At 40.3% G+C, this 17,030-nt stretch overlaps 1 non-coding gene across 1 annotated transcript; it reads right to left on the bottom strand.

Moving 5' to 3' along the window:
- Positions 1-1,203: 1,203 nt before the first annotated feature.
- Positions 1,204-1,310, bottom strand: LOC145055865 (small nucleolar RNA R71). Its single transcript, XR_013685414.1, has one exon. It is a non-coding gene; the product is annotated as a small nucleolar RNA R71 (small nucleolar RNA).
- Between the last annotated feature and the right edge of the window lie 15,720 nt (positions 1,311-17,030).

Genomic DNA, 17,030 nt, shown 5'->3' on the forward strand with positions numbered 1-17,030 from the left:
GCCATAAGGGAAAAGTGGATTCAATCTAAACAAGAGTGTGTGTTTTTACTTATTGAATTGGATTTAAGTTCATCTGATCTTGTAAAATCAGATAAAACCCTTTATTAAATTTGTTAATAAATTAGGTTAATTTAATAGTAAGTAAATTAATTAGAACACCGTTCCCTGTGATCGACACCCGACTTACCCAAGCTATACTGTAATCTGACTAGGTACACTGCCTATAAGTGCATAGATAGTTAAGTTTGTTAGGTTATAAATATTAAAATTAGTGGGTACTTTTGTGCACATCAAGTTTTTGGCGCCGTTGCCGGGGAACGGCTTAGTTTTTAGTTTAATTATTTGCATTAAATTAATCGATCCTTCTTGTGGAATCACAGCCACAAAAAAGTTAATTTTTCAGCAAAAATAAAAATTTTTACAGAGTCCACGACGTGGCCACATATTTGCCATGACGTGGACAGGCAAAATTTTTAAAATTTTTTATTCGGTAGTTAGTTTTTCTTATTTTAGTTCAGTTTTACGTTAAAGTTTAGCAAGTTGCAGGAGTTCATGACCAGAAGCTCAAACACACACTTGGTGCCACCACTGGAAGACCCCGAATCTGCACTTCACAAGAAAAAGATGCCCTTGCAAGAATTGAAGTCAGCCTTTTCTAGGAAGTCGGGAAAGAAGACAGGAGAGTCTAGCTCACCAGCGAAGCACAAGAGCAATCTTGAGCATTTGGATCACACACCCGTGCAAACCGAGTCCGAAAGCGATACCGAGCCAGAATTTGAAGAACACACAAGTGAACCCGAGAACGAGCCAAGGAACGAGATGGCAGCGATTGAAGAAATGTCCATGGGAGCATACAAAAAGCGGATCCGAGATGATATGGGTCATGGGTTAGTCCAACCGGCAATTCCTGCCACTGCCACATTCGAACTGAAGGGACACATATTGACAGCACTGAAGGACATCCCATTTTTCGGGAAGGATCATGAGGATGCTTTTAAGCATCTAGACGAAGTCAACGACATTGCTGATTACTTCAATGTCCCAAATGTCACCAGAAATACAGTCTTGCTTAGGATGCTTCCCATCACTTTCAAAGGAGCTGCTAAGGAGTGGTTAAAAGCACTCCCACCAGGTACAATCACCACTTGGGCTCAAATGCGTGAGCAATTCCTGGACCAGTTCTGCCCGCCATCCAAGATAGCCAAACTCAAGAAGGCGATAGCCAACTTTGAGCAACAACCGGGGGAGTCACTATACGAAGCATGGGAGCGGTACAAGGGCTTACTCAGAAATTGCCCTCAACATGACCTAAATGTGCAGCAAGAGATGTCAATCTTTTATGATGGGGTCAATGTAATGACAAGACAACTCCTTGATTCTCAAGGACCGTTGACAAAGAAAAATCCAAGGGAAGTCAAGGAGCTCATCGAAGAATTCGCGAAACACTCCCGCGAATACCATAACCCAAGGCTAGACGGAAGTAAAGGTGGTGGAGGGACCCAAACTGAAGAAATTGCAGCTGTCATGGCCATGCTAAATAACATGGATCGCCGGATAACACAAATGGACCAGTCGATACATGCCATAAGAGTGGGGTGCGAGCGATGCAGTGGTCCACACTTGACCAAGGACTGCAATATGGATGAGTCTGGTAACAGAAAAGCTCAAGTGTGCTACTCTAGTGGGGATAAGTTTGATGACGACTGGAGGAAAACAAAGAAGGAGTGGATGCCATATGAAGAGTATAAAAAGCAAAAAGAAGAGAAGTATAGGCAGACAGGTCGAGGCTTTTACCAAAAGGAGCAGCCACCAATCGAGAAGAAACCCGACCTAGAGACCATTTTGATGAAGTTTATGGAGGCTTCGGAAAAGAGACATGATGCCACGGATTCCGCTATCATGGAACAACAAACATTGATGAAGAACCAGCAAGCCTCCATCCATAACCTTGAAGTACAACTTGGTCAACTAGCCACTTTAGTCCATGAAAAATTGTCCCCGAAAAATCCCGAAGTAAAAGCCCAATCTCACGTAATGGCCATCGATACTGAAGAAGATACAATATCCGAGTTCCTGGAGGCGTTGGAAGAACAACCGCAGCAGCCCAAGAAATCAAGGATCGAAAATGGAGAGGATGCTGAACCAGGCTCGCCACGACGTGGCACGCCTCTGGCCATGACGTGGCGCAAGTCTGAGCAAAAATCTTTTGAGCCTATTCCAGATTATCATCCACCTATGCCATTTCCCACCCGTGCAGCACTTAGTCAACTAGAGAAGGAACATTTAGAGTTTGTGAAGCATGTGAAAGGGATTCCATTTAATACTACCTTTGTTGAGTCCTTATCCAAAGCTTCCGAGAACCAGAAATTACTGCAAGACTTGATAGATACGCGAAGGCAATTAAAGAAACAGTCTACAGTGATTCTAAGTGAGCAAATTTCAAAAGTTGTGTTGGGAGAAACACCAGAAAAGATGGGGGATCCTGGACGCCTCACTCTTCCATGCGAGTTTGGGAATAAAATGAAGGTTAATGCTTTAGCCGATTCCGGGGCTAGCATTAATCTAATACCTTTTTCATTTTATCAAAAATTGGAGATTCAGAAGATGAAGGCTACAAAGATGAAGATTCACATGGCGAACCGTTCGGTGACACAACCCCGAGGCATAGTGGAGGATATTTTGGTGAAAATCGGAAAATTTGTTTTTCCAATAGATTTTGTAGTCTTGGACATGAAAGAAGACACGGATGTTCCGATAATCCTTGGTCGGCCATTTCTTAACACTGCTGGTGCCCTGGTTGATATCCGCGAGTCCAAGCTCACTTTGAGGGTTGGAGATGAACAAGAAGTCTTCGGGATAAGAAATGACTTTCAAGAAGATAAAGAAGAGGTGTTCACGATTAATGAGGAGAATGAACTAGAAGAGTTGGAAAAGCTTATGGAAGAAGAGATAAAGGTAGTTCATCAAGACAAGAGGACAAAACCCAGGGCATCTGTTCCGTATTTGATTGAAGTCATAGCTTACAAGAACCCACCTTCTTGGGTGAGCGAAGAGGACGAGGAAATGACAAGTGATGAAGAGGAAGTCACTTCAAAAGAAACAAGGCCGGAGGTGAAAGAAGAGGGGAACGCTATGGAGAGCAAGGAACACACAAAGGGCACAAAACAAAAGGATCACTGCTTATAAGCTTAGTGATATTGCCATATTTACACTTATTTTTAGGCAGTATTTAAGTACATTTTTATTAATAAATTGATAATATGTTTAGAATAATGATACTTATGAGTTTAAATTGTTATTTTCAGTCAATACAAAGGATTTTCAAAGAAAGGGACCAAAGGTGACAAAATGGGGAACATGGGAGGCTTGGAAGACAAAAAAAATAATAAATTCACGATAAGAGCTAAAATCACGACGTGGCGATGAAGCCCACGACGTGGCATGGGTGTTCCAGAAGATAAGCATCGCGACGCAGAGGATTTCCTTGAAGAATACGGATTCTTGAAGCCCACGACGTGGCGAGATCTGGCCACGACGTGGCGCGAGTTTTTAAGGCTTATATAAGTTATCCTGATTATTACGAAAAGGGAGACTTTTGGCAGAAGAAAAAGAGTTCAAAAAGACGAATAAGAACGAAAGAAAGGCTCTGGAAGAGGGTTTTCAACACCAAAAGAAGTAAAGGTTTATTTTTAGAACATGTCTTTCATTAGTTTTAGCTGTGTTAGTTTAATTACTATGATGAGCAGCTGAGTCTAGCTACTCTTGTTTAGCTAGATGAAGCTTTGAACTTATGAATAGTTATATAATTATGGATTAAGCTTAGTTGGTGAAAATTTGCTTGTGTTTGATTTGTATGACCTAGCATGTTAATATTTGTTTATCTAATTGTTTAATTACATGTTCTGTGTAGCTTAGTGACCATTAAACTGCATGAACCTGTTTACCTAATGATTTAGTGAACATTGAATTGTTAGAGCTAGGATTGACCAATCTTAGTTAATAATTAGAATAAATAAAGTTTAGCTGTGCTAGAGAACGAGAATTGTGATCATAATTGCGTTTACACAACAAATCTTATATAGCATATTTACAACTATAATTGGTTCTGTGTTTAATTATGTGTGAACATACATGGTTTGACATGAATTACTTAAATATTGGTAAGATAGAACTAAATTACTAATATAATTAAAAACCAACTTAGTAATCCGTAATTGTTAGCTAGCCATAAGGGAAAAGTGGATTCAATCTAAACAAGAGTGTGTGTTTTTACTTATTGAATTGGATTTAAGTTCATCTGATCTTGTAAATCAGATAAAACCCTTTATTAAATTTGTTAATAAATTAGGTTAATTTAATAGTAAGTAAATTAATTAGAACACGGTTCCCTGTGATCGACACCCGACTTACCCAAGCTATACTGTAATCTGACTAGGTACACTGCCTATAAGTGCATAGATAGTTAAGTTTGTTAGGTTATAAATATTAAAATTAGTGGGTACTTTTGTGCACATCACTTAGAATCTAACAGATTACAGTAAGTGGAAAGGACTTGGTATTCTTACACTTGCGATAAGGATTTGGAAATGTGAAATGAGTGTCAATGGAAATGTTTACAATTTATCTATTTCACAAAGTAAGGACCATAGGTAAACATAGTGTGCGTGCTTGGAGCATGGGATGACTATTTTTTTTAATTAAAGTATTAAGTTGATCAGTCGAAACATTATACAATGAATAATGTGTAATCGATATGGTGATTAAATTAAAGGTGTTTTATTTAAATTCAAAAGTTTTGAGACCATATTGGATTCGATTATTCTTGTGTTTCACTTCGCATGTTTTGACTACCCGAATAATAAGATTATTCAAACCATCCACAGTCGATCATACTTTGGAAGTAAGTATTGAGCCAAGACTATCATGAATATGTCTGTAGATTGTCCAAGCATTAGACATAGCACAAGTTTGTTGCAATATTCATGATTACTCATGTAATAAGATTTGAGTATTGGATTAAACCCACACTCATCTGAATCACTTCATGGATTTTATCACGAGTGATTATGAGATGATAATATCTTATATTCTTGAAACAGAGAGATATGAGTTGTAGTTTACAAGTCGGTTGCACATTGATGATGTGAAAACGCACCAGTAACTTGCTGTTATAAAACGCATTATTGTGTGTGATTTGATGAGTAAATAGAGCAAGCATATGAGTCGAAATTTATCCGTTCCTTTTACCCTAATAGGGATAAAAGCGATATATGTGGGCCTCTTGATGATTTAGTGATGACAACCCTAAGCGCTTGGCCAAGCCTGGACTGATTTGATTTGTTCAATTAGTCGGTCGTCATAAATCGGAAATCAGGAAACAACACATGGACAAAGAGAATGATTATAATCCATGTCTCATGTCCATATGATATCTATAATGGAGGAATATATGATCCCTTATGTAATGGACGCGTAGCTGATAAGATCAAAGTTCAACAGCGGCTTTTGAGAGCTACGATTGCTAGTTGGGTTTGGAGTCGTACTTGCAATAATAGTTATTAAACTTATCCAAGTGGGGGACTGTTGGATTAGGTGTATAAGACCATAACTATAGTTGGTATGTACTTGACTCGAGAGTAGCATGGTCCATTTCGGGTTGCCTTCACCAGAACAATCTGACAGGATGGATATTTGAGAAAGAGGCTATTTGTGATTTATTAATATATTATAAGTATAATATATTAATTGAGAAATCATATTATTTAATTAAAATTGGTCAAGAATTAATTTGGAATTAATTTAGTAATCAAAAGAGATTAATTAAATTAAGGGGACTAATTAAGTAAATCAATAATATATATAGTTTGGGCCAATGATCCATGATTGATTAGAGATGGACTAAGTTTATGTGAGAGTCCATGAAGTGTTTTTCCATCAGGCTTATCATATGGATTATTGGATTAAAGGTCCAAGGAATGAATTAGGGTTTACAAGTTGAAACCCTAGGAACTCCACACTATAAAAGTAACCCTTTAGCTCCAAATTCACCACCCCAAGGGTTCTAAGAGAACCCTAGCGGATTTTGGTGGTTCTAGCCTCTCTCTCAAAGTCCTCCATTGGTTAATGGTGTTTGTGAGTTGTTTGAGGCATCACACTTGAGGTCCTAAGCTCTTGAAAGGCCAACAACTACAAGCTACAAATAAGAGGTATTATTCTAACTATTTTTATGATTCATGTACCAAATATGTATGCTAGATAGGTTTCATGCTTTGGATAATTTTTTGTTGCATGTATAATTAGAGAAAACTTATATCCAAAGCATTAGGGTTGTATGTGCACTAGAGGAGTGTTATAGTACATAAAAACCAACAAGAACAACAGGTTTCGAAAACTCACTTCTGAGGCGTGGTGCTTTGGACCATGGATGACAAAAATTATGGGTTATTCGTTCATTTTCTTCAAGAATATCTATTGCATGTTGTAAATCATCAATTTTGGCATTCAGACGTTTGTTATCGGAAACTAAAACATTTCTTTCAGAATAAGTGATTTCACATTTGTCTTTTAAAATGATACATTCATCTTGAGACATTACAGGCTCTCTTTCTAGTGATACTCTCTTAAGCTTCCTATCTTCAAATCGTAATCTAAGGCGAGTCAGTTCAATTTCCAGCTTCTCACTTATCTCTATGGCAGACTAATAGGATTTATGGATGATGGTCATATTTGATTGGATCTGGTTTAGATATGATTCACAAAGAGATAAATCAAAATTATTTTCAGTAATCATAGATTTTACCTGCTAAACGATGCTTTTTCTTGGCGGATCATTGGTTGCCATGTAGCAAAAGTTTGGCTCAGCATCTTCATCATCTCCTTTTGAACCAGATGACCAGTAGCCTTCATCGTCTAGCCATAAGATACATATTTCTTCTGGCACTCACATCGTCCTCATTTCTAGAAGACAAGTACCCTTCAACATCTCTTGACACAGTAGTGACGAAAGCTTTCTCACTTGCAACAATATCTTGAGCTCTGCGGGCATGGTATGCAGAATCATTGATCTTTGCTTCTAAGTGGTTTAATCCATAAAATATTTTGAAAAATGATTACCATGACCATACTTGTGACAAACTATCTTGGGTTTGTCTAACTTCAATTTATTGTGGGATTCCACGGGATGACTTGATGACGAGATGTTGGGTTTGGAAGCAAGTGGGTTCTCTGAAGGTTTAGGAAATTGTTAAGGAGTATTTTGGTGAGGGGCTTGGAAACAGTTATGATATGGTTTGTGAGAGGGATTCCATGGACGCTTTTATTTCATGGAAACTAATGTAAACGCTTGTTGAAAGCGAATTTCGGACACAATTGCATCGAGATTGAAATTCTCTAGATGATTCGGAACATGTGGAGTTAGTGGAGTGGGAAAGGCTGGTTGAACTGGTGTAACAGGTGGAATAGTTCTGAATGGTCCTAACACAGATGGGGTTGGAATGAGTGGGTTAACATGACTAACCAAGTCAAGAGGACCTCCTGACAGTTCTCTTAACGTTTTTGCAATGTTTAATTCATGGCCTTGTAGTTCGTCAAAGAGTTGGTAAAGCTTCAGCTTCTCCAGAGATCCATTACTCTAAAGAAACGATTTGACATTCCCCCAGAATTTTCCGAGGCTATTGTTAACTTCAGGTTGTACTCTAGAGGAGTTCTAGTTATCCCATGTGCAGTCATGTTGTTTACAACAATTTGATACTTATTTGAAGTCAAGGCTATGGATTCACCTGGAGTAGTGGTGAAGGTATCAATATCATTAACAACCAAAGTCAGACGCTTGTCTTTTATATGCTTGGACCCTTTGAACAAATCTTGAGGAGTGTCCCAAATATCCTTTGCAGATTTGCACAACTTAATGTGCTCAAATAGAGATGGAGGAACATCGAACAACATCTCGGAAAATGCAACCTGATATGCATGTCGTTTCTTGATGTATATAGTAGTGAGAGGTGTTGGGCGTTGTTCTTCTTGGATCATGAGAGTTGCACAAGCATCTTTCACCATTTGTCTGACCGGATCATGTGGTCCTTCTTTCACTGATCTCCCTATTTCTTCACCTTTTTCCTTACCAAGTAAAAATCTTTCCATTCTAACCTTATAGTGATCATACACTTCAACAACTAGCAATTGGGCACGAGAAGGGAAACCCACACTATTTTCTATTTGCATTGAGTACATTTGATGAGATGAATTAGGAGCAGCCATTGAAGTTAAGATATTAGAGCAGAAGTGGTATATAAAAGAACTTTTATCCTAAACACAGAAATGATTCACATACCAAGGTAATCTCAGATCAACTAAAATTTGTTCTTATGGATTCAAAGGACAGCCTCTCAAGCTCTAATACCAATTGTGAGAACATGAATCATTGCGCAAGGACAAGGTTTGAATACTCAAACCTTGAGTTAATCTTTAAGATCAATGTCTACTCTTAATATGAAGTTTCAGTCGAATGTGGTAAACCAGTTAAGACTTGAAGATAAATAATCAACAAAGTATTCAAGTAATAAATGAATTAAACGTGAGTATAATCAATGCAAAGATAATTTAAGAACAAGAAGAATGTTATGAAAGAACTTTGACTGGAAGGAAAGTTGAAAGTGATGTGACGAGAATAATTGCTATTTTTGGATTAATACTTCGATATCAACTCTTGAAACATTCACTCCTTAAATAGTGAAGGAAGAACATAGTAAAAACCATCAAAACATTCTAAGGACTGGATAATGATCAGTGTTTGAAAAATTGACATATAAAAGATACACACATTTTATTCCTATGAACTGCTACATCAAAGTAAAGACAAAATGCATTAAATGCATGTACAGACTTCTGAATTCTGAACATCAAGATCTCAGAATTGATCTGGCTTCGGAAATTCATCGTATCTCAGACACAAGCTGACTTCGAATCTTGATTGCTTCGGATTGCTAGAGGTTCACTATTCATGTATCAATAATTCCACCCGCAAACCGATGGTCAAAGCGAGCGGAAGATTCAGACATTAGAGGATATGCTTCGGGCGTGTGTTTTGGACTTCGTTGGGAGTTGGGATACATATCTTCCGTAAGAGGAATTTTCGTATAACAACAGTTATCACGCCAATGTTGATTGACCTCCTTTTGAGATGCTTTACCAGAGAAAATGCATGACCCCAATTTGTTGGGGCGAGGTCGGTCAACAGGTTATGGGGAGTATTGAGGTGGTACTCAAGACTACCATGTTCATCCAGTAGGTTCGGAGTAGACTCAAGATAGCTCAAAGTCGGCAGAAGAGTTATGTCAAAAGACTCCGATCAAACCTAGAGTTCCAGGTGAAGGATATGGTTCTTCTTAAGGTGTTACATTGGAAAGTTGTTATTCGACTCCGGAAGAGGGGTAAGATGGGCCCCGGGTATATCGGTCCTTTCCGGGTTTTGGCTTGGGTTGGTCGGGTTGCATATCGCTTGGATCTTTCAGATGAGCTCAGTCATATCCATAGCACATTTCATGTCTCTTATCTACGGAAGTGCTTAGTGGATGATTCTGTTGTAGTACTATTGGAGGATATTTAGGTGGATGACCGCCTGAATTATATTGAGAGACCGGTGGCAATTCTTGACCGGAAGATGAAAACCTTGAGGAACAAGGTTATGGAGATGGTGAAAATCCAGTGGCAACATCGCAAGGGTTTTGAATGGACATGGGAGCTGGAAGATGAGATGAGGGAGCACTATACAGAGTTATTTTGAGCAGCGGACTTTGAGGACGAAGTCTAATTCAATTGGGGGAGAATTGTAACACTTGAATTTGGTAAGTTCTGAATTTAACCTCTTTATTCTAAAAAGTTTGCAATTTTGGTCCTCAAGCTAGTACACGCGGCGTACAGGGTGGTACGCTTAGCGTACTAGCCTAAAGTTGATCGCACATTCAGTCCATGTATAATGGGCGTACGTGGAGTATGCATAGCGTACGTGTAGATTATGAAATCCTAATTTCTAGTGTATTACACCCTATTTAAGCCTAATCATAGCCTCATTCGGTCATGTTTAGACACCCACCACCTTCCCTTGTGTAGAAATCGAAACCCTAGTGTGTTCTTGAGAGTTTTGAGCCTTAAAGTGTGTTTATTGTTGCTTTGTGAAGAAGAAGAAGAAATGGACCACTTGAAGTTGTGCTTGGAGCTTGAGGATCCGAGATTAGTTCATCATTTTCTAGCCTTTGAGGTAAAAAGCTCACATCTTGCTAATTTATGAAGCTAGATCTAGGCATGTTCCTATTTTATGCTTTTTGAGAACTTGGAGTGATTGATGAGCATCTTGATTCACTCCAGAAGTGATTCATGATATATCTAGGTTTCTTTTGGTCCTTTTGTCCATAAAAATTCATGCTTTGAGGTGTTTATGGACTCATGCATGTGTTAAGACCCTTTGTTAAGCTCTTTTGAGCTCTAGAGCCACATTAAGCCATGCATGCACGTAAAGTTCCCAACCTTACGTGATAAGTCACCTTAAGGAATTAAGATCCGAGAGTATGAAGTAAGGTCTGATCGGCTTAAGTGTTTAATAATGTGGGATGGCCAACTAGGGAGAACGTTGGGCGCACAAGCTGGTACTAGCCCCAAAGCGTGTACGCTAAGCGTACGAGCTGAGTACGCCCCGCGTACTCAACAATGGGCTTCAAAACTGTGGGCTTTTCGGTATTGGGACCATGTTGGACCTTAGGAGTCTAGGACTTTGTTGGGCCAACAACTGTAACACCCCGAATTCAGAAGACCAAGAAAGGAAAGGAAACCCTAAGTTAAGGAGTCAACTCGTCGAGCCCAAGGAAGAACTCGATGAGTAGGAACGAGTTCCGTGTCGCGGATTAAGTGGCCGACTCGGCGAGTCTGGTTTAGGTTGGGAAACCCTAATTTCGGGACTTGGTGCCCTATTTAAGCATCTCATTCTCATTTCCTCAGCCTCACCATCAGCCACCAGACCCCAAACCCTTACCCACGAAACCCTAGAGCCTCCCTTGAGTTTGTGAGCCATTTTGTGAGATTTTGAGCATTCTTGAAGCTTGGAAGAACAAAAAGAAGGTTGGAGGTTCAAGAAGGAAGAAGTAGATCCAGAAGATTCACCCCATTTGCTACACTTATTGGTAATCAAGTCTTCATCTTGACTTCTAGTTTGTTTGATCCCTTTCTAGCCCTTTTTATGAAGTTTTTGGACCAAGAATGATTACTTGTGGGATTTAAACGTCCCAAGCATAGATCCTTTCAGATCTGAGAGCATTTAGAGTGATTAAGGCATAAAGGTGGAAGCTTTATGCCATTAGAACTCCCCAAGCAAAGTTTAAGAGATTGTTATGGCCTTTTGAGCAAAAAGGGCCATTCATGGATACAAAGGTAGTAGCATTACGTGTTATTCCGACCCTAGGAGGTTAGATCTAGGTTGTGGATGCCTTGTGCTTAGCTGAAATCGTCTGAATAGATTGAGACATAGAGGGACTCGGTGAGTCACTTGGGGGATTCGGAGTCATGCCATTTTCTTGCCCCAAAACCCTTCAGTAAATGGTATGAGTTGAGTAGGTTAGGGACTCAGCCAGCCTAGATCCATGGAGAACATGAAGATCATCGTACTCGACAAGTTCAAGGATAAAATCGGCAAGTCCAAGGCAATCTCCTGAGTTTATGAAGATGGAATCGACGAGTTGTTTATACAACTCGGCGAGTCATAGACTAGACTCATTCATAAGAGGGATATGAACTCGACGACTTCAAGGATGAAAACGGAGAGTCAGTTGAAGATGGTCCCGATGGTATGACTGAAGGAGAACCCGTCGATTTCTTGCTAGACTCGATGGGTAGGATCGGTGGTTGTATTGGGTTGGATGAGCATGGACTCGACGAGTTGGTAGACCAACTCGGTGAGTCAAGTCAACTGGAGGTTGAATTTGACCGTTGACTTTGACCAAGTTTGACCTGGGTTGACTTTTGGATTATTATGGTCTAATGTTATTTTGGGTATTTCTAGTTTGGGAAGCCGGTTAGCAGTCAGAAATGTTCAGCTAGTCTTCAGCAGTGCAAGGTGAGTCTACTCACTGTGTGCATTGGTCTACGGCCACAATGCCAGCCCATTATGTCTATGTTGATGTTTATGTTTATGTATAGAAAGAAGACCCAGGGGATATCACTAGGCACTTATTGTTATATGTTCCGGGTTACGACCTGATGTCGGGCGAGGCCCGAGGAATGTTAAGACGCTAGAGGTCTTTGTGATTCTTGCATGTGTCGGGACGATAGGCTCCGGACCGAGGGTCCGATGTCGGGGTAAGCCTGAGGTATGTTAGATAATAGTATGTCTCCGGACCGGGGGTTTGATGTCGGGGCAATCCCGAGGAAGATTCTTATGTTGTATGTTAGATTATACTTATGTCTCCGTGATACTTGTATGTGCCTGGTAGGGAGGTGAGTGTGCGCGAGGTCCTGTATCTCATCACTAGCTAAGTATGGATGGGGTTCCAGATCTCAATATTATCATAGTAGGGGCAAGGCCCGTGAGAGGTAGGATGTGAGTGTGGGCTGGGGCCCGTATCTCACTACTAGTTGGAGTATGGATGGGGTTCCACTACTTCAGTAGCAGACCAGGGGCAGGGCCCAAGTTAGGTGAGGCCTTCGATCAGGGTACAATTAGAGTATGTTTATGTATGTTATTTGATTGTGTGTATGCATGTAGCGGGCGAGGCCCGGAGACAGGAGGGTCCTAAGGGAGACAAATCTATATACCGAGCAGGGCTCGATGCCAAGTGGGACCTGATGCCGGGTGGGGCCCGATGTCATGCGAGGCCCGATGCAGCAGGTGGGGGCTCGGTATGTGGTTATGTGTTCCTGGTTATGCGTTTATGGTATGTGGTAGGTTGGAGAACTCACTAAGCTTTATGCTTACGGTTTTCAGTTTTGGTTTCATGTACTTTTGGTAGCAGAGGGAGGAACTCGAGGTGATCGCATGGCACACACCATTATTTGTTTAGCCTGGGATGTTTTACTCTGATATAAGGGAATATGTTTTGGGATTATACTCTGATTGGATATAACAGTTTGTTTATGAATGAAGTGGTTGAGAATTATGGATTTTATTAATGTTTTAAAAAGAAAGTTTTTGGTCATGACTTTTAGGATGTTACATCAGCATTCTATTTTTGGGATGATGCTATTTTATTGGACTCTTTTGGTTGAAAGCCCACGAAGGGATTTGGTTCCAATTTGGAAGGTTGGGCCATATTTGGGCTTTGGGTGATCATTTTGGAATTTGGTTTTGGATAGTTGGCTTGTGCCAAGTTAGGTAAAGGGTAAAAATGTGTTTACCCTGGTTTGGACTCTTAGTGTGAGTCTGTGACGCCCGCATATCCGGGCTAGTCAAAATAGAGGCAATAGGAGTCGAAAACGACTTTTCGACAAAAGATTATTTAGAATAAATAATCTTAACCAAGTTGTAGTATATGTCACAAGGTTTCCGTACATATAAAGAACGCCGAAATCCGAGTTATAACGAAGAAGTTATGACCCGTCGAAGTTTCGCGACAGAACCGACACGACACCGGGAATCATAAATAGTGAATTTATGATAGAGCGAGATTTAGCCTTAGCAATCTAAACGAAATTTGTAGAATATGTTAAACTAAGAATATCGATAAAAAGAACGCACAAATCTGACTTCCTATGAAGAAGTTATGATTTTTCGAAGTTTCATACTAGCAGTGTACAGCCCGAAATTCGAATATTAGATCGAGCGGTTTTTAGCCGACACGACCTAAACGAGAATCGAAGATCTCGTTGAGAGTAGCGTAACGAGAAAAAGATGGGCGAAAACGGATGTCAGATGAAGAAGTTATGAGGATTTAAACGGACCAATCTTGTCCCGGCCCGTTAATAATATAAAATTTAAAATCGAGCCAAAATTAGCCGACGAAGTCTAAACGAAAGTTGTAGAGTACGTTCCCACCTTCACGTGGATATAAAGAACGTTGAAAACGGAGCTCGTACGCGAAAGTTACGAATTTTTAAAGTTTATAATCGAATTTGCGAAGGCTGATGAGGATTGATGACGTGGCACGTTCTGGGCCGTCGGATGATGATTCAGATCTTGCTTCGGATCATGCCACGAAGCCTCGCCCTATGCCCCGCGTCTGAAGTCTGTACGCCACGCGTACCCTCGCCCTGATCTACTCCGAGTGTTAGACAGCTGGACCCTCGCTGGCACTCTTATCCGATGACTACGCCCTGCGTAGGTCCGAGGTACGCCCAGCGTACCGAGGCCTCGCAGGGCTATAAAAGGGGGCCGATTATCCGTCATTTTTCACACCTTTCTTCACTCTCTCTAACTTCTTTCTCTCTCTAAGTGTTCTAAACACCCCCAAACCCTAGGGAACCTCCCTAGCACCCTAGGGAAGCCCCGAGGCTCCCGGAGTCCCGAGAAAAAGGAGTTTTTCGGTTTCGAAACACTGCTCCAATTAGGTCCCGGTTTTCGATAAAATTCGTTGTAAGTGTGCTACGTTTACGCAATTTTTAATATAGCTTTCATATAATTATAGGAATGTTATTAGGTCCTTCAAATAATTATTTGGGCTACTAAAATGAGTTATATCGAGTATTATTAACACTTAATAATACTCGGACTAATTAATTTGTCGCGGTTATCGTTAAACTAAACCCTAGTGGTATTGGTACTAGGTTTTATCGAAGGAATATCGTTTTGAGAGTATCGAAGCGCTGTCCGAGTACTGAGTCACCACCTACTCAGGTGAGTGCATAGTCCCTTTCATCTTACACATAGATATGAAGTACTTTATATAAACTACGTGCCATGTGTGCATATTATCTGAATACTTGCTGTCTATGTTGGATGAACGTTTTATACATGTTTTAAAGGATTTAAACTGTATACGTATTTTATATATACGAATATGTTGGGTATGAGATGGGTAGATGAATGATGAGAGATAGAAGATGACGTGAGTATATATTGGCAGCTATAGACTTAGTGCCTATGGGACGAACATCGGTAGCTATGGACTTAGTACCTGTTAGACGTTGGTAGCTATGGATTTAGTACTTGATGTAAATTGGTAGCTATGGACTTAGTACCTATTAGTTAGACGCTTGTAGCTAAGGATTTAGTACCTATAGGAATTGGTAGCTATGGACTTAGTACCTGTTGAACATTGGTAGCTATGGACTTAGTACCTATTAGATAAAGACTGGTAGCTATGGATTTAGTACCCGATGAATAGACTATAGCAGCTATGGAATTAGTGCTTTATGAACAAACATTGGCAGCTATGGATTTAGTGTCAGTCCTATAACCCTAGAAGTAAGGGACTTCGGAATAAACGAATGCAGGATAGATGACTCTTAGGTTAAATCCTTAAAGAGTAAAGAAGATAATGGGGATGGGTAATTGGGTTGATTGTTTGATTGAACATAATAATTATATTATTGTGGGTTGAAAACCCTATGTACTAACCAGGTTTCCCAACCTGACCCACTCAGTTTATGTATATCACAGGTGACGAAGTGAAGTGACATTACACTGAGAGATTTAAAAGAGATGTAGATCACTAGTGTAAATCATTGTAAGTTCTGTTTATGCTTATGTTTCGGTATTAACAATGACATCCCAAACATTTTAAAATGAAATAAATATGTTTCTTCGAAAATGTTTTAATAACGTATTTACCATGTTTTTCTGGGAACAAATTTCGCAACCTTTTTATAAAAGGAAGTACTCTGATTTTTATAAAGCATAAACAAAATCGGTCTTTTCTGGCCGTGATTTTGGGGATGTCACAGTTGGTATCAGAGCATTAGTTTAAGCGAGCTAGGAATATGGATTTACTTCTAGACTTAAACTTAGAATGCTAAGCGATGATTGTGAGGTGTAAGCACTAGCTTATTTTAGGAATAATGCCTAAATTGCTTTTATGTGCTAAATGCTTTGTGCATGATATGTTGTTAATTGTTCGGATCTATGGTCTGTTGCCGACCGGATCTAGAAACCTTATGTGTTTAGGATTCTAAACGTATGACTACGATATTAGAACTAGCATGTAAACGTTTCGGGGTGATAAAGATGATTTAAGACGTCAATCCTAAATTAAGATCTAGATTCACCTTATTCGGTGTATAGATCAAAATGGCAAGAACCCGTAGCGGAGCTGGGAATGCAAATGAGAATAGGAATCAACCCCCAGTGGTTCAGCAAATACCTGTTGTAGAAGAAGTTGCGTCTGAGCCAGTCACCATGGCTGCAGTTCAAGCCATGATTCGGGCTATGCTAGCTGAACAAAGGGAAGAAATGAGACAGATGCTCCACGAAAATAGGGACGAACCTACCGTACGTGTTGAACCGACGGAGCCAGTTCCCGAGCAATCTGAGGAAGGGAACTACATCCGCCAAGTGAGTCAAGTAGGGACTCAAGGTGAGCAAAGGGATGGCCCAGAAGGGAGAAACAACAAGGATGGGCGGATGTACAAGAATTTCTTGGGTGCGAAACCCCCAAGTCTCTCAGGAAGCCCGAAACCGGTTGAGATTATGGATTGGATCTCTAAGATGGAGATGGTGTTTGAGAGCTGCAGCTGTAACGAGAAACAGAAGACTGTCTTCGCTGTAAGACAACTGAAAACTGGAGTCTTGAGCTGGTGGAAGCTATTGGCAGATACGATGCCACGAGGAGAAGCCTTAAGGATGTCGTGGGAAGAGTTTTTGGAACAGTTGAAAATGCAGTACTGCTCAGAGGTAGATCTGATAGACCTAAACAACGAGTTTCAGAACCTGAAGAAAGGGAAGATGAGTATGCCACCGCATTCACCGAGAGGATGAAGCTATTCCCCTACTTGGTGCCTACTGAACTCTCCAAGATTGATAGGTTTGCTAACGGACTGCCCACTGACTTTGGCCCAATGGTCAAAATGGCAACTACCTTGAAAGCAGCTGTTAGGGCAGCTAAGAACGTAGAGGC

The sequence above is a fragment of the Lactuca serriola genome, chromosome 5 (assembly GCF_051521515.1).
Source record: "Lactuca serriola cultivar US96UC23 chromosome 5, Lser_US96UC23_V15, whole genome shotgun sequence".
In the NCBI taxonomy this organism is placed as follows: Eukaryota; Viridiplantae; Streptophyta; class Magnoliopsida; order Asterales; family Asteraceae; genus Lactuca; species Lactuca serriola.